This window comes from Manihot esculenta, chromosome 4 (assembly GCF_001659605.2).
Source record: "Manihot esculenta cultivar AM560-2 chromosome 4, M.esculenta_v8, whole genome shotgun sequence".
NCBI lineage: Eukaryota > Viridiplantae > Streptophyta > Magnoliopsida > Malpighiales > Euphorbiaceae > Manihot > Manihot esculenta.
The window spans coordinates 7360673-7385578 of NC_035164.2; the positions used below are offsets into that span (position 1 = coordinate 7360673).

The 24906-nt window shown below is 37.1% G+C and overlaps 1 pseudogene; it reads left to right on the plus strand.

Moving 5' to 3' along the window:
* The first annotated feature begins 1812 nt into the window (after window positions 1–1812).
* On the plus strand, window positions 1813–20306 carry LOC110612539 (annotated as a pseudogene).
* Window positions 20307–24906: the final 4600 nt, after the last annotated feature.

The following is a 24906-nucleotide window of genomic DNA, read 5'->3' on the forward strand; positions in this document are numbered from 1 at the left end:
TTTTCAAAATTAATAAACTAATTAATGAATTTTTCATAGTATAAAAATTAAATAGTTAATTTTTCTTATAATGATGAAATAAAAATATATTTTGTAAATTACTTAAATGAACATATATTAAAAAATAAATTTTATTGATGAAAATAAAATTTTAAAATTATTAATAATAATTTAATAAGAATTATAAAAAAATATAATGATTTGATAAAATTTCTAACCAGAAAACTAATATTTGTAATTTCGATTTGTAATTTTTTAATTTTAAAAATACTTTCTAATAAGTAGTAAAAATAAAAACAAAACACTGAACATGTTTTCAAATTTTTATCAAATAAAAAAAATCACAATAAAAAAGAAGGCATCCTTAATTTATATAATTTAGCATAATTACTTATTTAATCTTCTTATGTTAAATATATATCAATTAATTGATTATGATTTATGTCCTCCTTGTGGAGTTGCAAATGAATCTGTTTTACATGCTCTACGAGATTGCCAACATGTGAAACAAATTTGGAATTCCCTTTTACCTACCAATTTTGTTTCTCCATTTTTTGATATTTTGAATGCCTTTATAACTATCTGCTAATATAAAAAAAGTAGGGTTATTGGCTAATGGAATACCATGGGATGTGCTTTTTAGTTCGGCTGTTTGGTGGTTATGGAAGCGAAGAAACTTGTTGGTTTTTAATGAGAATAATGACCAGGATACTATTGATGCGTCCTTTATTCAGCTTTGAGCAAAAGAATATGTTCATGTATGGAGGTTTTTGATGCAGGCTGGGTCTGGACCGAGAGGCCGGTCTTTGAAGTATGTTGGGTGGAAGCCGCCAGAAACAGGCTGGGTGGCAGTGAATTTCGATGGTAGTACAATGTTGTCAGCAGGAAGGGCAAGTTGTGCAGGTTGTTTTCGAAACAATGAAAGTAGATGACTTTTGGGCTTTCAACGGTTTTTGGGCAATTGTGGAGCAATGGAAGCTGAGCTATGGGGAATATATTATGCTTTAATATTAGCATGGGATTCAGGTGGAAGAAGATTGAAGTTCAAACGGATTCTCAACTCGCGTTAGATTTACTTGCAGGTAGAAGTGCAGGAGTTTTAAAAGTTGCTAATTTGGTGAGGAATTGTCGTGATTTTATCAATAGAAGTTGGGAAGTCAAGATGGTAAAAATTTACAGGGAAGCAAATGCGGTAGCGGATCGTTTGACTAATTTAACCATTGGTGATGATTTTAATTTGAAAATTCATCAATGGCCTCCTATTACTATTAAATTTTTACTGGATGCTGATAGGTTGGGGCTTTCACGGCCTAGATTAATAAAATAAGGGCTCTATCCTCTTTTTTTAAAAAAAAATATATATATATCAATTAATTTATATATATATATTTTTTAAAATAAAAATTGAGAGTAAAATTTAAAATCTCTAAGATTTATTCTGATACACTTACCACAGATTTAGTGAATATCAATTAGTATAACTAATTTATATTTTTTAAATTATTAATTATTTAGTCTCTTTTATAATTGTATAATTAATAAATAGTCATAATTTTAAAATTATAGGGATTGAGTAATTATAATTTTAATAATACAAGGATTAAATTAATAATTGTGTTGTGAAATTGCAGATAAGAGTGATAAGAGCATCTTAGCCATTTCAAAACTAATAATAATGACGCAAATAAACATAAGGATAAAATAGTTAAGAGTTTCAAAGACATGGATTAGTTAATAAATTTTCAAGCTATGGGATTAAATAATGATTTGGACTAAATAATAATTTTTCTTTTAAAAGACCCACGTACTCAACCGTTGGTAACCGTCGATAACTGGTCCCAAATCGTTCCAATCAATTTCAAAAGTTTCTGTGCAAATGCAAGTTTCAGGTTCTCTCTCTCACGATCCATCATGGCAATTCGTTATCTCATTTGCATCTTGGGTTTTTTTTCCCTCTTCTTCCCCGCATTTGAATCTTCAATCTCAGGTACTCATGGAAATCTTTCCTCTCTGATTATCACTTGTTTGAAAAATTCGTGAAAAAATCCTGTAATCTCTGGCAGATAAAGCAAAAGTTCCAAATTTCGCTTTCAGTTGGTTAAATGACAACAACACATTCCAAGCTGGGGATACTGCAGCCATAAAGATCATAGTACTGGGAGAGTTTGACAGTAAAGGAAATGCTTCACTTGATAAGAATGCTTTCAATCCTACACTCACAGTGAATGGGAAGAAAGGAAATAGTTCTTTCGTTTCTGGGGTTTTCCTGGATACTGCAGGGGATACCAGTACCTGGAGAATTACTTTTGCTCCAATCAGAGTTGGGGTCTTTAATGTCTTCATCAATGATGATCCTTTCAAAGTATTTGATTCATCTCTCCATTACGAAGCTCTGCCAGGTCCTAATATGCAATCATTAGCATTTAACTTCTTATTTCGATTATTTAGATATGTAAGTTAGAACTTGTTTGAGGAAAAATGTTTTCCCTAGCAATCAATTTGAGCCTGCAATCTATAACAGAAGGATTTTGTTTTGTCTTCCATTTTTATTTCGGCTTTGTGCTCTATCTGGGTTTTACTAGTTGTTTTGGATTAAGGGAAGTTAAATTGTTGGTGAAGTGCTATTGATTAATTTAACACTTGTGCTCTTGCTCATTATGATAATACTCTGCAAATCAACTCTTTGTGAAATCTTATAATCTGCAGTTATATATTGTTCAAGGGCTTGTATAATGTCAAGTACACATAAATGCATACTAACTGAAGTTGCTATTTCCGATTCAAGGGAAAATTTATCCATCTGTCTGCATAGCGTCATGGATGGGATTTTTAAATGAGTTTGAAGCTGGTGAAAGAGCTACTATTTTCATTGTTCCTAGAGATGCATTTGGGAATGATGTTTCTTCAACTGGTGAAGAATTAAATTCCTATAATTTTACAGTTTGTGTGCTTTATGCGAATGGTTCCCTTGCCAATGTTCCAAACATCACTCACGTTGGTTGGAATGAGCTTGGGATTATTAGCATTGAGTTTATTGCAGAAAAAGCTGGAGACCTTTTATTGCATGTGAAAGGAGGAAAGCAAACCTTGAATGGCTCTCCACTTCCGTTGAAAGTGAATCCAGGTGATTGTGCTGTAGCTAGCCATTTGTTCATAGCTTGTATTAGAGGGATTCCTTTTGTAAATAAGAGTTATTTTTTCATGAACTCACCAGTAAATCTTTCTCAAGGTTTTCTTTCTTGAGATATTGAAATTGATGAGGTGTATTACAAACTCACTGCACCAACTCAGCATTGTCTTGAAGTCCATTCTTGTTAACATGCCACAGACGGTTGCATTATTTCTGTGAATTGGGGTGCTTTCTCACTTTGTATCATCAGTTTCTACGTGAAATTTCACTGTGAAGATTAATTTGTACTGGGAAGAGAAGGGTAAAAAGGGGAAAACTCATTAGTGTCATATCCAAATTGTGATGCAGATACAAAATAGCTCCCAAGCCCATGTTGAAAATGTTTCTGTTGATGCTGTTTGACATGAACTAACATGGAATTTAAGTTTTCTCTTGTAAAAAGCATGAAGTAAATTCCCTTTTCCTTTTTGACTCTTTAGAACCGTCTTTTTCCAGGTCCTCTAGACATTTCCAATTGCCTGCCAAAATGGAAGTTTGAGACAAATGCTTGGCAAATATTTTCCAAAATGGAAATTTTTATACATCAACAAGATCAGTATGGGAACCTTGTTTCTGGACCATATGAATTTGATGCTGATATTGTTGAAAGAGAGACAAATCTTACTATACCAGTTGCAGATTTGCACTTTGAAGATGTGGTTCCAGGAATAAAGTTATTCTCTTTCAGTCTATTAGAACCGGGAAACTTCTTGCTCACTATATCTGATTTGGAGCATAATAGAAGCATCGCCAATATGCCGTTTGCTTATACTGTCTTTATAGGTGTATAACATATCTGCTAATTATTTTTTTTTGGAAAGTCTAATGATGTTAATGTTGAGCTCTTGCTTTTATCTCCCCTACTCCCTCAATATTTCTTTTCCTTTTCCCCTCTAGAATGCAACAAATGTTTAGTCTACTAGTTATTGATTATGGCTGTTTCCATTGGCAGGGAGGCCAAATTAAGTTTTGATTCTAGTAGATGACAAGCAGTGCTTGATGCTAGTGCCTATATATATATAATGTAACTATTTCTTTCTGAAATCATCACAATATTAATTTTGTTTCAATTTAACAGGTTATTGTGATGGATCAGCCAGCATTGTCAACGGATCTGGTTTACATGATTCCATTGCTGGTGAAATTTCACAGTTTTCAGTCTATTTGTTTGACATTTTTCAATATCCTGCTTTCATTGAGCTAGGAAGCATTAAAGTGCAGATTGTAAGGGAAAATGATTCCTATTATGTGCAGCCAAGCATTGTTCCAATCATCAATGGTATCTGATATTATAATTTCTTTCCTTTTGATGAACAATTTTAACAGTGGTTCACAAGGAGGCATGCATCTCTTTTACAGGAAATGGACCTGCTCAAGAACTCAGCCAGACAGAAATTTCTCCAGCACCATCTGATGTTACAATGAACATTGTAAGTTGTACTTAATTATTTCTTTCAGTCCATTGTTGAGAAATCTGACATTCTTTCCTTCTTCTCTTTGATTCAGTCTGCTGGACACTTCGAAGTTGCAGCCAGTGTTTTTCATGTGATTTATACTGCTGAGAAGAGTGGGATCTATGAAATATATGTATTTTGTGGAAATATTTTACTGAGTGGTGTTCAATCATTCAGAAAGGAAGTTAAAGCAGGTTAGTCTTATATTTATGTTTTGGGTTAGCCTCACTTTTAATTTACATTTCTTCCTTTCATCTTGTCACTAGTACCACGGTGAATGCATAAATTTAATCAAAATTGTGATCAATTTATGTCAATTAGAGATTACTGAGAGATGATTTAAAATTAAATTTGATGTTTTTAGCCATAAGAACACTAAAACTAAAAAACAAATTTTTGAAACCGATTTTTCAATAACATCTAAAAATTGGGGGCTTTCTTAAAAATTTAGCCTTGCAACGACAATGTCAAGCAGGCACTAAAGCCTTAGAAAATTGAATTGGGTTTTTGAATGTGTAATAATAAGGTCAATTTGCACTTTAATGGTTTTGAACAAAATGTTTCCTTTTATTTTTATAGTTAATCAAATATCCACAACTTAATGTTTTAGATATTAAAATGCAGACAAGAAACAAACTGTTTGGACTAATGTATGATTTTTCACATTTTGTTAATTAGTATGGGAATAGAATAATTTTCAATAAAATTTGGTATTCAAGCTAACTTTGCACTTGCAATACAATCCATAGTTTTCAAAAGTGGTTTGGGTTGGGTTAACTGGGAATCAAACCACTGGCATTCTGGTTTAAAAATAGGTTTCTTTCTACTAATGAAAATAGAATTCTTGCCCACTATGGTTTTTGAACTCAAGACATAAAATTTGTGTTTTTTTTCCTTTCCCTCTAATCAACTTACATCCTTAGTGTAAGCTTGTCATTTTTTTTTTAAATCTTTTACATTTATAATATAAATTTTTTAATCTCATATTGTTTTTTTACGAAAAGCAAAGGTGTACAATTGAACTTCAAAATGGTAAATTATTAGTTTTTATTTCAATGTTTCATTTTGCATGTATGGTTGCTACTTGCTAGTTACTGCTTCACTGGTGTAGTTACCTTCTTTTTTTCCCCTTCTTGTTTGATTTTTTTAATTGTTTAATCTATAATAATGGTTACCCCATATAATTGCATGCAGTTTCTCCCTTGATTTTTTACTAAATTTTTTCATGCTTTTCATAGGGAAGGTTGATGTATCTCTTTCAAAAATTGTGAAATTTTCTCTCAAGGTGCCAAAGCTGATGGAAAATGAAATATGGGTGCAACTAATGGATTCATTTTCTAATCATGTCTTGTCCCAACAGTCACTGCTAAAACTAGAGATTGCTTCAGTAAATACGTCTGGTTTTTCAACAGAAATGTTTGTTGATAATAATGATGGGTCATATACTTGTCAATATATGGCTAAGGATGTCGGAACTTATGAGATGTGTGTTTCATTTGATGGCGTACATCTCATGCCCTGCCCCTTTGGAGTCAATGTGTATGGTGGTAAGTTATAACTATGTCAATATCTTCAATGCAAACAAACTATCATTAATTTAAATGCTTTATGATTTGGTGGTACATTTACTATAGCAAGATGAACTTGATTTGTCCTCATAGCATGGTGACTTTAGGATGTTTGAACTTTGTTAAGTTTTATAGAAAACTATTTTTGTAATTCTAAGAAAAATGCCAAAGTCAAGGCTATACTTGGTAGAGCATAGTGGAATGTTGCAACTATAATACAATGGATTATTTGATTGCCTCACATTCCATTACATTTTACGATATATAACCAATATTCTTAGATTTCTAACTAGTAAAAATGGCATGATTTGATTTGTTCAAGAAACCATAAGACAATACTTTATGACTAAGGGTGTAATACCCGGCTGGAGACCGGCATCGGAATTCTACTTTCCGGTGGAGTTCGAGATGTCGGAAGGCTCTAGACGGGTAGGATTTATGTTTTACTCCAGTGTTATGATGTATTTTAAGGTTTTGAGTTGAATTGCTTTGAGTTGGTTTAAGGTTGGAAGAGAAAAGGCGATGGAGACTTTTGCCAAGTTCGGCCGCCGAAGGTAAGTTCGGCCGCCGAAAGTGCCCAATGTTCGACTTCCGAAGCTCAGATTCGGCCCCCGAATGTTGCATGGTTTTGCATGCGATTCGGCAGCCGAAGCTGAGTTGGCTAGCCAACAATTGAGCATTCCTTAGTCAGCATTTTGGACAGGTGTTGGCTCCAAATCCTGTCCAGAAGCTTGGCCACGTCTCCTATGTTGTACAGCTCCTGCAAAAGTGGGTTGTTTTGTTGGTTTTCACAAGGTGGTGAAGGGTTGAAGCAAAAAGCTTAGGTTTGAGAGTTTATGAGTTTGAAGAGAGTTGATCCATTTTTTTTGTTCAGATCGTTCATCTTCTTGTATCCAGGAGGTAAGTGAAGATCTTGAACATGTTTTACTGTTTTACAGAAGTTTTATGCAGGTTTGGGTAGAGATGCATGCTTAGGTGACAAAGGGTGTGTTTTTTTATGGTTTAGCTTGTAAGCATGATTATGTGTTATGTTTGATGTGTTTTGTTGGGGTGTTTAGGTAGTTTTGGACCCCTTTGTACATATACATGCGTATATGTATGTTGAGGAGTTGAAGTGTGCATGTGTTGAGAGCTTGAAGGGATGGAGGAGCTTGGTTGCCGTTGGGGCTGAGTTCTGGATGAACTCAGGTTCGGCAGCCGAAGGTTCATTCGGCCGCCGAACCTCTTGCATGGTGGCTTAGGCTGCCACAGCTTGCCCCCGCGAGTTTTGAATGTTCGGCTCTGTTTGGGGGATTCGGCCGCCGAAGGTTAGAGACTTTCATCTCTGGAGTGCCTTTTGGCCCCCGAAACGTACCCCCGAAAGAGTTCGGCCGCCGAAGGTGCTTGAGTTTCGTCTCTGGAAAGGACTTTCGGCCGCCGAACCTGCCGCCGAAAGTGTTCTGTCCAGCTTTTCTTTTGCATGCTTTGCATGGCTAGTTAAGTGAGTTTCAGGGGATTCTTGGGGAGTTTAATAGAGGTATTGATAAGTTAGTTTGGTCCCTCATTTGAGTCTATCTGTATAGGTACAGACCAGAGGAACCAGAGAGAGAAGCAGTGAGTACTGCTCCAGAGTTTCAGAGCCTGCAGAGTCAGTCAGTCCAGATAGCCAAAGGTGAGTGGAACTCAACTTAATGCTTTTAAATTGACCAATGACATGTTTTAGCACATCTCATGCATCATGATTATGCAATAGGTTGAATGCATTAGTATCCACGAATATGTTGCATTGCATTGTTATTTGTTGAGTGGGTAAATGCTGAATGATCCAATAGTCACAGACAGGAAGTCCAGGAGCCTTTGACTACGCCCTGGCAAGTATAGAGAAGTCCAGGAGCCTTTGACTACGCCCTGGCAGGTATATAGTAAAGTCCAGGAGCCTTTGACTACGCCCTGGCAATGGTAAGTATAATGGTGTTATATACACATATACATATATGACAGGAAGTCCAGGAGCCTTTGACTACGCCCTGGCACAGAGTTACTGGGACTATGTGGTGACAGGTTTACTCTTGATGTGAAATGTTTGTGTTATGACGCATTCCATGAGATCATATTTTACTGAATTGTTTTACTGTTCTACTCACTGGGCTACAGAGCTCATCCCACTCCCTTAACCCCAGTTTTGCAGGTTCAGTGGTCAGTGTACAGGGACAGTCCAGCAAAGTACAGAAAGAGTAAAGAGCATTGTAATAGCTTAGAGTGGACATGTAATTTTAAAGAGATGTAATAGTTGTGTTTACAGTTGTGCTTGACTTAGTAGTTTGTCTTGTAAATCTATGGTTTTGTACATGATCTGTGTATGCATATGTTTTACTGAGTATGTGAAAACCAGGCTTAACAGGTATGAATTAACCCATCTAGAGCAAGCTCTAGTAAGGGGTACAGAGTACAGAGTACAGAGTACAGAGTACAGAGATAGTGCATGCACAGGTTAAGCCTTGGTACTGAGCAAAGAGTTTTTATTTTCACAGAAAATGTTGATCATGTATGAGATTTACAGGTACACAGAGAGTATAGCAGGCTTGCTACGGGTTCTGGCGGCCTTAAGCCGACCTGAATCCTAACGCCGGTGACGGTCCATTTTGGGGTCGTTACAGATTGGTATCAGAGCCCTAGGTTCATATGATCGGACCTATAGAGACAGTGTCGGGCTCATAGAGGGTGGTCAAGCACAATAGGGAATCATGTCCACTAGGATAGGGTGATGAGTTCTATCTATTGCTATGATATGCCATGAGTTTTGCATGTGTATTACTGATATGTGATGTGATGTTTATGTGCTAAAGTGCTATGTAATGTGTTTTCAGAAAGTAAAGATGAGAGGAACTCGTCGATCAGCTCGATTGACTGGAGTCCCACCAGATAGTGAGAGACCAGCTGCTCGTCCTCCTGCATTGCCGAGGGCAAGGTCTCAGAGATCTAGCAGGGAAGGTACGGCAATAGACCCTAGAAGGTCTGTAGACGAGAGCAGAAGAGGTACAGCGAGAGGAGGAAGATCAGAGGAAGCTATGGAGATTGACCAGTCTAGAGATGACAGCATGGGTATAGGCAGATTTGAGGAAGGTATGGGAGAGTCGCAGGGAGGCGCTCAGACCTCAGGTTTTGGCTACCCAGAGTATCCGATGGGAGGTATGTCGGAGTACTCTAGTTTTGTCCCATATCCTCCTTACATGCCCTATATGCCTTATCCTCCTTATTATCCACCATATCCTATGTATCCATCTTCCCCTACCCATCCAAGTGCAGCACACCCAGAACCAAATGACCTAGTACCACCACCAGAACCAGTAGCCCCTGTTGGTGACAGACATCAACCTAGCTCATCTGGAGGTAAGGTACAAATGACGGAGTACTTGAAATTGGATGCTCCTAAATACAACACGGGAGATGATCCATTTGATTACCTCAGAGCAGTGAGGATGATAACCAGTGAATTGGGAGCAGATGATAGGAGAGCCATTGAGATGGCAGGTTTCACATTCAAATGTAAGAAAGCCAGAGAATGGTTCAAGAATTATGTGGAACCCAGGATGGACAATATGTCTTGGGGAGAGTTCGCCAATGAATTCGCAAGGTGGGCTTTTCCTGATAGCTCCAGGGAGATAAAAGTCATAGAGTTCGAACAGTTGAGACAGACAGATGAGATGAGCGTTGATGAATTCACAGATAAGTTCCTGGATTTGCTTCAGTATGTGGGTCAAGCCTATGATACTGATCAGAAGAAGGCAAGGAGATATACTATGAGATTGCATCCCAGGTATTCTTCCTTGATTCTTCCTGCAGAAAAGGAGAGTTTCCACACCATAGTGGACGCAGCCAGGAAAATGGAGGCTAGTGCCAATATTCAAAAACAGTCAAAGGCACAGGCTTCGGGTTCTAAGGCCCCTAGTTCAGCAGCCGCAGGCAGCAAGAGATGGGATAGAACAAAAGGAACAAAGAGTAAGTTCTGGAGTAAAGTGAAGTCAGGTTTGGGAATAGGTAGTGGCTCAAGCTCTGGCACAGCTCCAGTCTGCAGAAGATGCGGAAAACCACATGGCGGAGTTTGTCGGTTGGGATCTACAGCTTGTTTTAAATGTGGACAGGAAGGGCATATTGCTCGGGATTGTCCTCAGATGACTTTTGCACCATCCCAGCAGATGAGTTCAGGCAGTGTGGTACAGCCAGTTGTTCGGCCAGTAGCTCCAGTCATGCCTCAGAGTAGTGGTAGAGGTAGAGGGAGAGGGGCAGCCTCTACTTCAGCGGCAGGTTCCCGAGGTGGAAATCCGGTAGCCCCAGCACGGATTTTCACAGTGACACAGGAGGAGGCTAACACATCGAACACAGTGGTGTCAGGTAATCTCATCATTGGGTGTTCCGATGTGTATGCTTTGATGGACCCCGGTGCTTCTCATTCCTTTATTGCTTCGAGAGCCATAGAGAGATTGAGTTTGATCAGTTCTGAGTTAGAGTATCCTCTCTGGGTCAGTGGACCTAAATGTGACCCATCAGTGGCAGTGTCAGTCTGTCGTTTCAGTCCAGTGTTTATAGAGGGTAGATACCTTCCAGCTGACCTTGTGGTTCTAGATTTGACGGATTTTGATGTCATTCTAGGGATGGATTGGTTATCTACATATAGTGCTACTTTGGACTGTAGAGAGAAGCTAGTGAGTCTCAGAGACTAGGATGGGTCAGAGTGTGTCTTCAGAGGAGACAGGAGAGGTACACCCAGAGGTATGATTTCAGTCCTTCAGGCTCGTCGTTTGCTTAGGAGGGGTTGTCAGGGGTTTCTAGCTCATGTGAGAGAGCTAGACAGTCAGGTGAGGGAACCAGCCGCAGTACCAGTAGTCCGAGAGTTCCTCGATGTGTTCCCAGACGATTTACCAGGACTACCACCTGATAGGGAGATAGGGTTTGAAATTGAATTGCTGCCAGGTACCAGACCTATCTCTATTCCTCCCTACAGGATGGCGCCAGCAGAGTTAAAAGAGTTGAAAGAGCAGTTACAGGACTTGGTAGATAAGGGTTTCATCCGCCCTAGTACCTCACCTTGGGGTGCTCCAGTGCTCTTTGTCAGAAAGAAGGATGGATCCCTCAGACTTTGTATTGACTACAGACAGTTGAACAAGGTCACTACCAAGAATAGGTATCCTCTACCTAGGATTGATGATCTATTTGACCAGTTAGCTGGAGCAGGTTGTTTCTCGAAAATAGATCTGAGATCCGGGTATCATCAATTGAGAGTCAGAGAGGCAGATGTGCCTAAGACAGCGTTCAGAACTAGATATGGGCATTATGAGTTCTTAGTGATGCCGTTCGGGTTGACTAACGCCCCTGCAGCATTCATGGATCTCATGAATAGAGTTTTCAGTGAGTGTCTGGATCACTTTGTCATTGTTTTCATCGATGATATTTTAGTGTATTCCAGAGATGCAGAGGAGCATGCCCAGCATCTGAGGATAGTTCTGCAGACACTTAGAGAGCATGGTTTGTATGCCAAGTTCTCGAAGTGTGAGTTTTGGTTGAGGAGCATTTCTTTCTTGGGACATGTGGTATCAGCAGAGGGTATTGAAGTAGATCCCAAGAAAATAGAGGCTGTAGCTAACTGGCCCAGACCCACGACAGTGACTGAGATTAAAAGCTTTCTGGGACTGGCAGGTTACTACAGGAGGTTCGTTCAGAACTTCTCAAAGATAGCGGCTCCTATGACCAAACTAACTCAGAAGAACCAGACGTTTGTCTGGTCAGCCCAGTGGGAAGAGAGCTTTGAGGAGCTCAAGAGGAGATTGACCACAGCACCAGTGTTAGCTCTGCCTGTGAGTAATGAGGATTTCACAGTGTTCTGTGATGCATCTCGAGTGGGATTGGGCTGTGTATTGATGTAGAGTGATAGGGTGATAGCTTATGCTTCTAGACAGTTGAAGAAGCACGAGTTGAATTACCCTACCCATGACCTAGAGATGACAGCAGTTATCTTTGCACTTAAGATGTGGCGGCATTACCTCTACGAGGTTAAATGCGAGATCTTCACTGATCACAAGAGTTTACAGTACATCTTGAGTCAAAGAGAGCTGAATTTGAGGCAGAGAAGATGGGTTGAATTGCTCAGTGATTATGATTGTAAGATCCAGTATCATCCGGGTAAGGCGAACGTTGTGGCAGACGCTTTAAGCCGGAAGTCACTAGGCAGTCTATCCCATATAGCAGCAGAGCGGAGACCAGTTGTGAAGGAGCTTTACAAGCTCTTCGAAGAGGGGTTACAGTTAGAGTTGTCTGGTACAGGTGCGGTGATAGCACAGATGAGAGTGACACCTGTGTTTCTGGAGCAGATAGCTCAGAGACAGCACGAGGACCCTGAGTTAATGAAAATTGCCCGGACTGTTCAGTCAGGCAATAGTGCAGAGTTCAGATTTGATAGCAAAGGGATCCTCCGCTATGGGAGTCGACTTTGTGTACCAGATAGGGGCAGTGTGAAGGAAGACATTATGAGGGAAGCTCATAATGCGAGGTATAGTGTTCACCCAGGAGCAGCCACCAAGATGTATTAGGATCTAAAAAGGGTCTATTGGTGGCCAGCCATGAAGAAAGAAGTGGCGCAGTTCGTGACAGCCTGTGAGGTTTGCCAGAGGGTGAAACTAGAGCATCAGAAACCAGCAGGAATGCTTAACCCATTACCGATTCCAGAGTGGAAATGGGAAAACATAGCTATGGATTTTGTAGTGGGTTTACCAGCAGCGTCCAACAGGATAGACTCGATATGGGTGATTGTGGACAGACTCACGAAATCTGCTCATTTTCTTCCAGTTCGGAGTAACTATTCTGTGGATAAGTTGGCACAGGTCTATCTAGATGAGATAGTGAGATTACATGGTGTTTCAGTATCGATAGTCTCAGATAGAGGACCTCAGTTTACCTCTAGATTTTGGCGAAGTCTGCAGAGTGCGATGGGCATGAGATTAGAGTTTAGCACTACTTTCCACCCACAGACTGATGGACAGTCAGAGAGGACCATCCAGACCATAGAGGATATGCTTCGATTGTGTGTGTTAGCCTTTGGCGGTTCTTGGAGGCAGCATCTACCTTTGGTGGAGTTTGCCTACAATAACAGCCATCATGCTAGCATAGGAATGGCTCCTTATGAAGCTTTGTATGGGAGGAAGTGCAGATCCCCTGTTTGCTAGGAAGAGATAGGAGAGAAGGCTCTTGCAGGGCCAGAGTTAGTAGAGATTACCAGTAGAGTGGTGCCCATGATCAGAGAGAGAATCAGAACAGCGCAGAGCAGACAAAAAAGTTATGCAGACGTTCGCAGAAAACAGTTAGAGTTTCAGGAGGGTAGTATGGTATTGCTGAAAGTGTCTCCAATGAAAGGAGTGGTTCGTTTTGGGAAGAAGGGTAAGTTAGCTCCACGGTACATTGGACCCTTTGAGATTGTGCAGAGGATCGGAAATGTATCATATAAGTTAGATTTACCTACTTCTATGGAGAGAATTCACCCGGTATTTCATGTTTCTATGCTACGGCAGTTTGTGTCAGATCCGAATCAGGTTCTGAGTGAGCCTGAGGTGGAGATTCATACAGATCTCACCTATATAGAGCAACCAGTGCGGATTCTGGACACGCAGATCAGACAGCTAAGAAACAAGGAGATTCCGATGGTGAAAGTTCTATGGAACCACCATAATCTAGAAGAGTGCACCTGGGAGATGCGAGAGTCGATGCTCCAGCAGTATCCGATTTTGTTTTGAGGTTAGTTTCCTCCGTTTTAGGTGTTATTTGTTTTAGAATCATTCGAGGACGAATGTTCTTAAGGGGGGGGAGAATGTAATACCCGGCTGGAGACCGGCATCGGAATTCTACTTTCCGGTGGAGTTCGAGATGTCGGAAGGCTCTAGACGGGTAGGATTTATGTTTTACTCCAGTGTTATGATGTATTTTAAGGTTTTGAGTTGAATTGCTTTGAGTTGGTTTAAGGTTGGAAGAGAAAAGGCGATGGAGACTTTTGCCAAGTTCGGCCGCCGAAGGTAAGTTCGGCCGCCGAAAGTGCCCAATGTTCGGCTTCCGAAGCTCAGATTCGGCCCCCGAATGTTGCATGGTTTTGCATGCGATTCGGCAGCCGAAGCTGAGTTGGCTAGCCAACAATTGAGCATTCCTTAGTCAGCATTTTAGACAGGTGTTGGCTCCAAATCCTGTCCAGAAGCTTGGCCACGTCTCCTATGTTGTACAGCTCCTGCAAAAGTGGGTTGTTTTGTTGGTTTTCACAAGGTGGTGAAGGGTTGAAGCAAAAAGCTTAGGTTTGAGAGTTTATGAGTTTGAAGAGAGTTGATCCATTTTTTTTGTTCAGATCGTTCATCTTCTTGTATCCAGGAGGTAAGTGAAGATCTTGAACATGTTTTACTGTTTTACAGAAGTTTTATGCAGGTTTGGGTAGAGATGCATGCTTAGGTGACAAAGGGTGTGTTTTTTTATGGTTTAGCTTGTAAGCATGATTATGTGTTATGTTTGATGTGTTTTGTTGGGGTGTTTAGGTAGTTTTGGACCCCTTTGTACATATACATGCGTATATGTATGTTGAGGAGTTGAAGTGTGCATGTGTTGAGAGCTTGAAGGGATGGAGGAGCTTGGTTGCCGTCGGGGCTGAGTTCTGGATGAACTCAGGTTCGGCAGCCGAAGGTTCATTCGGCCGCCGAACCTCTTGCATGGTGGCTTAGGCTGCCACAGCTTGCCCCCGCGAGTTTTGAATGTTCGGCTCTGTTTGGGGGATTCGGCCGCCGAAGGTTAGAGACTTTCGTCTTTGGAGTGCCTTTTGGCCCCCGAAACGTGCCCCCGAAAGGGTTCGGCCGCCGAAGCTTGAGATTCGGCCGCCGAAGGTGCTTGAGTTTCGTTTTTGGAAAGGACTTTCGGCCGCCGAACCTGCCGCCGAAAGTGTTCTGTCCAGCTTTTCTTTTGCATGCTTTGCATGGCTAGTTAAGTGAGTTTCAGGGGATTCTTGGGGAGTTTAATAGAGGTATTGATAAGTTAGTTTGGTCCCTCATTTGAGTCTATCTGTATAGGTACAGACCAGAGGAACCAGAGAGAGCAGCAGTGAGTACTGCTCCAGAGTTTCAGAGCCTGCAGAGTCAGTCAGTCCAGATAGCCGGAGGTGAGTGGAACTCAACTTAATGCTTTTAAATTGACCAATGACATGTTTTAGCACATCTCATGCATCATGATTATGCAATAGGTTGAATGCATTAGTATCCACGAATATGTTGCATTGCATTGTTATTTGTTGATGTGGGTAAATGCTGAATGATCCAATAGTCACAGACAGGAAGTCCAGGAGCCTTTGACTACGCCCTGGCAAGTATAGAGAAGTCCAGGAGCCTTTGACTACGCCCTGGCAGGTATATAGTAAAGTCCAGGAGCCTTTGACTACGCCCTGGCAATGGTAAGTATAATGGTGTTATATACACATATACATATATGACAGGAAGTCCAGGAGCCTTTGACTACGCCCTGGCACAGAGTTACTGGGACTATGTGGTGACAGGTTTACTCTTGATGTGAAATGTTTGTGTTATGACGCATTCCATGAGATCATATTTTACTGAATTGTTTTACTGTTCTACTCACTGGGCTACAGAGCTCATCCCACTCCCTTAACCCCAGTTTTGCAGGTTCAGTGGTCAGTGTACAGGGACAGTCCAGCAAAGTACAGAAAGAGTAAAGAGCATTGTAATAGCTTAGAGTGGACATGTAATTTTAAAGAGATGTAATAGTTGTGTTTACAGTTGTGCTTGACTTAGTAGTTTGTCTTGTAAATCTATGGTTTTGTACATGATCTGTGTATGCATATGTTTTACTGAGTATGTGAAAACCAGGCTTAACAGGTATGAATTAACCCATCTAGAGCAAGCTCTAGTAAGGGGTACAGAGTACAGAGTACAGAGATAGTGCATGCACAGGTTAAGCCTTGGTACTGAGCAAAGAGTTTTTATTTTCACAGAAAATGTTGATCATGTATGAGATTTACAGGTACACAGAGAGTATAGCAGGCTTGCTACGGGTTCTGGCGGCCTTAAGCCGACCTGAATCCTAACGCCGGTGACGGTCCATTTTGGGGTCGTTACAAAGGGGCCATAAAGCTTATGCTAGGTTCAGATTAAGATGGTCAACTCTTTTTAGAATATTTGTTTGATCCAACAAAATATGATATAGTACATGGCCAAATTAATTTGCATTGATTTGTGAGTGCAATAGCAACTTTGCTAAAAAGAGAAGTATTAAGATTATGGACTTATAAGAATGATATATACAACAACGTAATTATGAGGCTGTGTCTGTATGAATGAAGTAGAGAAGTGAAAAAACAGGAGCAAAGGGGTTTATTACTTAAATAAAGGAGATTATCAAGACTAAGTATTATAAATAGTATTATTCTTTTTCCCTTTTCCAATTGCATGTAAGAAGATCCCCATTATGTATGGGTTATTTGGTGAGATATTTTTTGTTTACTTTTTAAAAATAATGAAGTGTTTTATCATTTTGAACAAAATTGATAAAATTTACAGATATAGTTTTTTGAATGAGACAATGAGACATTTCAGCACTTTTTCCATGGCAGTGATGTATTTGTGATTATCAAAGTGGAGATACCAAAAAGCTTTCTTTCTTTTTTATTTTTACCATTTCTTAATAATGGGTTCTTTAAATACTAATTTAATTTCCATTATATGGAAAATATTTGATATTTCTAAAATAGTTACTTTCAAATTCTACAGGTGAATATTTTCCTAAGGCTTATGATGATAAAATATCTGTTTGGGAGGATGAGTCTATTGCTTTTGATGTTTTAGCAAATGACTACTTTGCTGGACATAATGCAAGCATTGTTGAATTCTCGAAAGTAAGAAAAAAAATTATTGTAGTTTTCTATAATATCTTATCTTTTCTTGTAAATAGTAGGATCACTTTATCCTTATTTTCCTAATGTTATTCCACCTGCATTTGTGGATCCTTTTATGCGATTTGCAATGGTACTATTATTAATATCTATCACATTATTACAACTGCCTATAATTCTTAGCTGATATGACATTTGCCTTTGAAGTTATGCTTATATTACTGATTTATTCCTTGGAAGAGCTTTTTGGAAAATTGACTTGCTGTTTTACATTGTAATTTTTCAGCCAAACTGTGGTTCACTTTTACAGATGGACAGTTCTTTAGAAACACCCCCTATCAAAATTATTATGGGAATGACTATTTTATGTATACAATATCAGATGTAAATGGCAATCTTGCTTTTGCTACTGTAAGCATTTATGTTCTCAATATCCCTCCCCAGTTTATTTCATTCCCAAGTCAGCTGCAAGCAACCGAGGACATGATAAGCCCTAGATATGGGTATCATAATTTATCACTAAACTTTATTAATATGCTCAGCATTTGAAGTTTCAAAATGGCTGATGTATTACTGGGTGTATGCTCTTCTAATGTTATGATTCTTGCACTTGCAGTGGTTTCTCAGGGTTTGAGATTAGGTCTTCTGATCCAATGGAGAACATTTCTGTCACTTTTAGAGCAGACTTTGGGACTCTGTTTTTATCGCCCCTGCTGATGCAATTTTGGGATCCAATTTGGGGGAAATTTTTAGTTAAGAGAGAAGATAATGAAGCAAAGAGTTTGACCTTAGAGGGATGTGTAGATGTGATGAATCTAGCACTTCAGTCAATTCAATATCTCGGGTACTATCTACTTATCCTATTGTTTACATTCATAAAGTCACTGGACCAGTAGTTCAATGACTGCCTGTCTGATAATGCTGTATCAGGGAGTGAAACACCTCCCCTATGACTGAATGGGAGGACAAAGCAGTTAAATATTAGTTAATACTAGTAGCAGGATTTGGGATTTTTGAACCTAACACCCAATTCATGTTAAGTAAGAACAAGAAAAGAGAAGCAATGATAACCACAGTTTGTGGCTTTATTTCCTTTGCAGGACATAGATATGCACCAATGATCTGTGATATTTTCATGGCATAAATCTCTCTTAACTTAATATTTTCTTGATCTGGTCTTTATCATGTGTGATTAACGTTCTTTCCCACCATATTCAGAAATGTGAATTTCAGCGGCAATGATACTGTTCGTTTTTCTGCCAACAACAAGAATGGGATAAATGAGATTTCAGTTCCAGCTTTTGTACAATCTATCAATGATCCTCCATTTATTAACGTCCCCAAATTTATCATATTAAAGAGAAAGGAGGATAAGTCGCTGATCTTTGACAAAGCTAGAGACAAGTTTGAGTTCTGTGTTGGAGATCCAGATCTTCTTAATTTCCCTGGTATGTATATGGATGTTTTCTTTAACATTGGAATGGTTGGACGTTAAAATTTTATATTAAATTAATCTTATTTTACTTCTTTGAAATGTAGATTTACCCATTTGAAGTTTAAGTAGCTTACACCATAAATGATAAATTTCAAATTGAGTGAATTCCATTCGTATCTGAATCTATGTTTCTATTGACAATTGAATGGTCGATAATGATGAATTTTCATTCTTAATGAAATCAAATTAGCTAGATGAAAATTGAGTAAAAATCCACTGTTTTTTTTTTTTTTTAGACGGTGACATTTTAGTTCTTGAAATGAGGTAGACTTGTTTGAAATGTCTTCTGGGGAATTTATTTCTGTTCGTTTGTATGTTTCAGGCAAAAAGTCTCACTTTATAGTCGCATTTTCTGTTGATGTTAATGATGGATTTCTAATAACCAGCCTACCAGCTGAACTTATAGATACAACTGAACTGAAGCTAATTAATAACTATCAGTGGCAACCTCTTCAGACATATGTTACTATTTCAAAATATTTTATGGTCAAAGCTCATGGAATCAGATTTCAGGGGACAATTAATGATTGCAACCTTGTCATGCAACAACTCTCATATCATGTGAGTATATGCTCATTTGCAGGAAGTTTTAGAAGAAGTATGAATTCCTGGCCACTGTACACAGTTTAAAACTGTGAAAAAGGCTGCTTTAACATGGGCTTAATTTCTCTTTTCTTATTTATCTTTTTGGAGAATAGGGTGGAGAAAATGGTGCTGTTTTGACGTTGAAAGTAAATGATATGGGAAATTATGGTTGTTATGCTGATTGTACTGACAATATCTCAATGCCATTGCACGTTAAGGCTACTGTGAATCTTATCCGAAAAAGGCCAATGAGTGCATTGGCAGTTCACAGAAAGTAACAATCATATATATATATATATATATATGTATATATCTTGCTTGTATTTTTTAATTTTTTTTAGCCAAAGTGCATCTATATTAAGTTATAACTCATATCAATTTTCATTATGCTGGTGCAGCCCTTGGATCAGTTGTTATTATTGAATTTCTTATGGTTCTCTCTTTTGGAGTAGTACTTCTATTCTTCACATGTAAATGTGCAATTCTTCTTGTAAATGAAAGAAGCAGCTTCAAATTCCAAAACTCTAAGCAGTCTACTCTGCGAAATTTTCAGAAGGAATCTGTAAGTGAACCATGTATTGATTTTCAAGTGTATTGAGGCATTTTAACGTGAACTACACTTAAGTTCCAATGTTGGTTGAATTATGTTACGCAGTCAAGTGCTGATTTATCTGAGAAAACAACTGACTTAACTGGTGGTTGTTCTCGATATCTTTCTATCTACCATCGAACTTCCAGCTTTCGACAACGGTAACTAGCTTTTGACAAAAAAAATATTTTGGTAATGGATTCATAACTAGGATAGAGAAAGAAGTTTTGAGTTTTTATTTTTATTTTTTTTTCATTATATATTTTGGCTTCACTAACATGCGCTTTTTACAAATATGCAGCTCTAGCCGTCACTTTGAAATAGCAGAATCTGGTCAGGATATACATAGCTATTGAGAAGGGCTCGTAAACAATTTGATCTATTGTCTAAAATTAAACCATTTGATGTGGACATTAATGGAGTTGAGAAGGTATTTGATTGAATTACAACTGTGTTTGCATCCAAAGATTTGCGTATTTTGAAGATGCTTTAATTGGAATATGGCTTTTTTCTTCTTTTCCAACTCTGTTAATAATGATATTCTTTTTACTGAAGGCTAATTTTATCTTCAAGAAAAATTTTCATGTAACAAATCTAGGGTTGTTCAATTCCCATTCTGTAACTGGTCTTGCTAAGAATCAAAATCGGAACTAAACCTCCAATTTTTTAATTTTTATGAATCATATTTAAAATAAAATTTTGGTATAGTTCCAGGAGGATTCTAAGCAAAATCAGTACGGTTTTAGTTCAGTTTGATTTTAAATTTTAATTTTAGTATCCATTAAAATTTTATTTTTATAAATAAATTACAATATTTTTCCATTTATTTTAAAATAATAATAAATAACATCAAAATAATAATAACAATAAAAATACTAACATTCAAATAATAGTTTCAGTTTCAGCTCAAATTTTATCTTTACAAATAAAATTACAATATTTTTACATTTATTTTAAAATAATAAATAAATAACATCAAAATAATAATAAAAATAAAAATACTAACATTCAAATAATAGTTTCAGTTTCAGCTCAAATTTTATCTTTACAAATAAAATTACAATATTTTTACATTTATTTTACAATAATAAATAAATAACATCAAAATAATAATAAAATTAAAAATATTAACATTTAAATAATAGTATTAATATTAAAATATATTATATACAGTGAAAATATTATATTATTTAATATATAATTATTAATTATATAATTTTGATTAAAAGATGCCTTGTGTAATTAATATATAAGGATATGTTATATTACTAACATATAATTCATATATATAATTAAAAATTAGAAAATAATATTATTAATAATCTAATTACTGCAAAACACCATTAGCACCTATGGCTACTCAAAACTATTGAATTATGTAGTGACTCTGATTGACTGATTGTAGGTTCGTTCCTCTTCAACTACTCATCTATCAACAACCTATGTGAGAAAAAGAAATCCCACATGTTAAGCTACTAACTTATAGTGCTCACTTTTGGTATAAAGATAAACACATGAAAGCATATTTTATAACAAAAAGAATTAGAACTGTAAGGATTTTCTAATTAACTAAATTCATATATTCATAAATGTTTACAATATTGTTATCGTATTTTTTAATATTTCTTTTAATCAAGCCACTCAGTTCTTATAAATTCAGTAGGACTGACAAATCATAAAAGAGAATAGCTGCAGAACACCAAGTCACATAGCTGTAGGACCTGAAGGTTAATTTGTAACTGTAGTTAAAAGTGAGCAATATTTGGTTTAAATCCAAAAAATCGATCAAAACAAATTAATTTGAAAATTTAATTTGATTTTTTATTCATTTCAATTTAATTAATTTTTAATTTTAAAAATTTGGGTTATTTCGGTTCGGTTCGATTTTGATCGAAGGCCTCAAGAGTTTGCAGTAGGAGACTTAGTGATGATCAAGCTACTACCAGAACAACTGCGATTCCTTCGCAACCGAGACCAAAGGTTGGTGCGCAAATATGAAGGGCCAATTCCAATCGTTGCTATAGTTGGGCTTGTGGTATATAAAGTGGAACCACCACAGTGGATGAAGATTCACCCAGTATTTCATGTGAGCTTGCTAAATTTCTTTCTCAATGAATTGGGCAAATCAACACCAATTGCTAAAATAAGCCATATTCAGTTGTTCACACATATTTCAATTTATTCTCTCTAATGAGTAATATATATTTTTTACCATGGAAAGCTCAAAGATTCAATTCAAAAGGAAATTCCTAAAAATAGGACAAACGACAGCACAAACAAACACTCAAGACCTGCCGTTTCACGAGTAGCACCAGTGCATCAAGGCGTTAAAGAAATCTTGGCGGAACAAGTTGTGAAGACCACAAAGTCCTCCTTACAAAGAATACCTTGTCAAATGGAAAGGCCTAAGCATCGAAGAAACTAGTTGGGAGAAAGAGTTGAACCTCCAGCAACTTTCGCAAAAGATTGAAGAGTTCTTACAAGCTCAGTCGACGAGGACGTTGACCATTTAAGTGGGGGAGGGTGCTAAGGGTCTAGAATCTTGAGGGACTAAAATGTAATTTTTCTGACATGGGATTTCTTAAAAACGAGATAGGTAGAAAGTAGTATAAAATAGTAGTATCAAAACAGTCGTGTCAATTTCTTGTAATTCATTTTCATATAATTATTAAGTGGGGTATCACCTCAGACATATTGATGTCTCCTCCTGCCACAGCTCAACTTGTTCCTAAAACTCTTTAGGGGGGAGTGACTAGTTGGCCACCAGAGAGGACTGGGCCCAGCTGGTCACTGTAGGCCTATCGAGTCCCTGTGCTGTACCTCCACTCCTTGTAGGCGTTTCCCCCCTGTCTGCAAGTGGTGTGAGGATCTTTGTGTCGAATTGTGTAATGATTGTTTTGCTCCTGAAATGAAATGAGTAGCCCTTCTATCAAAATATATGTGCCTACATGTGATACTTTGGTTGCTTATGCCATTATGCTTGTTGGATGTTGATATTTGTTTGATACGTATTTATCTTGCTCGCTTTAATAGCATTCTAGCCTCTCGGCTGACCAACATGCTTCGTTGTGCAGATTAACGTGTAGATGCATCGGCTGACTTGCCTTGACAGTGTTCAAGTCAAGTGCCACTTGGTCCCAATTGAGTGCCAAAGCCTAGGCCCATGACGAAAAATCGAACCGATTAGTGATAATAATATATTATTTTCAATAATATAGAGAGATTAGATCATATTAAAGTTAAAATATTCTAATTAAATTTTAAAATATTAAAAATAAAGTGTAAAAATAAAAAATTTATTAAAAATTCAAATCGATCGAATCGAACCTATCAGACCTGTTCAATTCGATTTGATTTCTAATCAAAATTGATTCGATTTTTATAAATACCAAAATTTTAATTTTTGGTTTATTCAGTTCGATTCGATTTTGAACTGACTAATGCTCACCCCAAAACCGATCGAATGCTCATATCTAACTGTAGTGGTGGCCCTATGAGCCAATCTGTGGGGTATCTCATCATAGTCCAAGTCCATATAAACTGTAGCTCAGTACTCTAATACAAATGCTATGACATCCCTCTTATGTTAACTTTAGACTCCTACTACTAAAACCTTATACTAACTTTAAACTCCTACTACTAAAAGTGATGAATAATTTATATAATAACTCTCTTATTAAATTGCAAATAAATCATTTGTATTAGGCACACTTATACTTTATCCATATTTGATTTTAAAAATTGAGCATTCTTTTTGTTCATACCAAATATTACGTTTGTTCTCTTTAAAACCAATTTTAAAAATTACACTTATAGATTCTCACTATAGGAATAAAATAGTCAATATAGCAAATCAAATTGTTACTTGTTAGTTTTTGAGAGGAGAGGAAAAAAGATATATAATGATTTTGTTATTTTATTCATTGAAATATGATACATATGTAGGAAAAATATAACAGAAAATTTTAATAAAATTATCTACTGCACTATATCTAAACTCATAAATAATAACTTAAAATTTAAATTTTATCCTATTTTTGTATCATAATATATTTTTTCAAAGTAGAAAAAGTATATTTCAACACTCTTTGTATTTTTTATCGTAGATTATCCTAGTTTTGTAACGTTGTCGGTCTCTTCATGAGCACTTTTCTTTTTATTTGTATTTTATGAACATGCTTAGGTTCTTAGTATGGATATGACATTGATATTGACAATAAGTATTGATATCAACATTGGTATATCGACATCCGCATCGACATTGGTATATGTCAACATCAATATTGGTATGTCGGCATGGGCATTAACGTTCATATTAACATTGATGTTGTATTTTTTTAGGAGTTCTTAATCTTCTGACATAGCTATCTTGGGTTTATTGGGGTATTGGTTTATTGTGACATAGGCTTATTGTGGTATGGAGGAACCTTTCCTTTTTCTAACTTGATTTTTCTTCATATGGCATTTTCTGATGTTCCATCTTCTCTCTTTTTTTCTCTATTTTTTCTCATCTTGTATTTCTCACAGGCCTTTATGAAATAGCTATTAAGGATAAAGACTAACTATAACAGTTTTATCTATTTTTAAGTATTTGAGTTATAGCTATATACTTATCTTGTATTTAGTTAGTTGTAGATATTAAGGATAAAGACTAACTATAACAGTTTTATCTATTTTTAGTATTTGAGTTATAGCTGTATACTTATTTTTAGTATTTGAGTTATAGCTATATACTTATCTTGTATTTAGTTAGTTGTAGACTTGTATTATATAAGTTTCTGTAATACGTTCAGTAAATAATACAAAAACCCTTTTCTCTATATGGTATCAGAGCCGCAATCTGCTCTCACGAGTTTTCTGATCCAATTTTCTTAAATTTTAATCAATGGCTTCGTCATCTATTACTGTTATTCAATTAAATGCTCCAACGCATTTTCCTATTAAACTTACTCAGGAGAATTTTCCTGTTTGGAGAAAACAGATTCAATCAACCTTAATTGGTCTTGATTTACTTGATTTTATTGATGGTTCACGGGTTGCACCATCACAATTTCTTTCTGAAAAAGACAAAACAGCCAACCCAGCTTTCGCCTTATGGTTTCGACAAGATCAAATCTTGATCAGTGCTCTTTTAGGAAGTTGTTCCGAT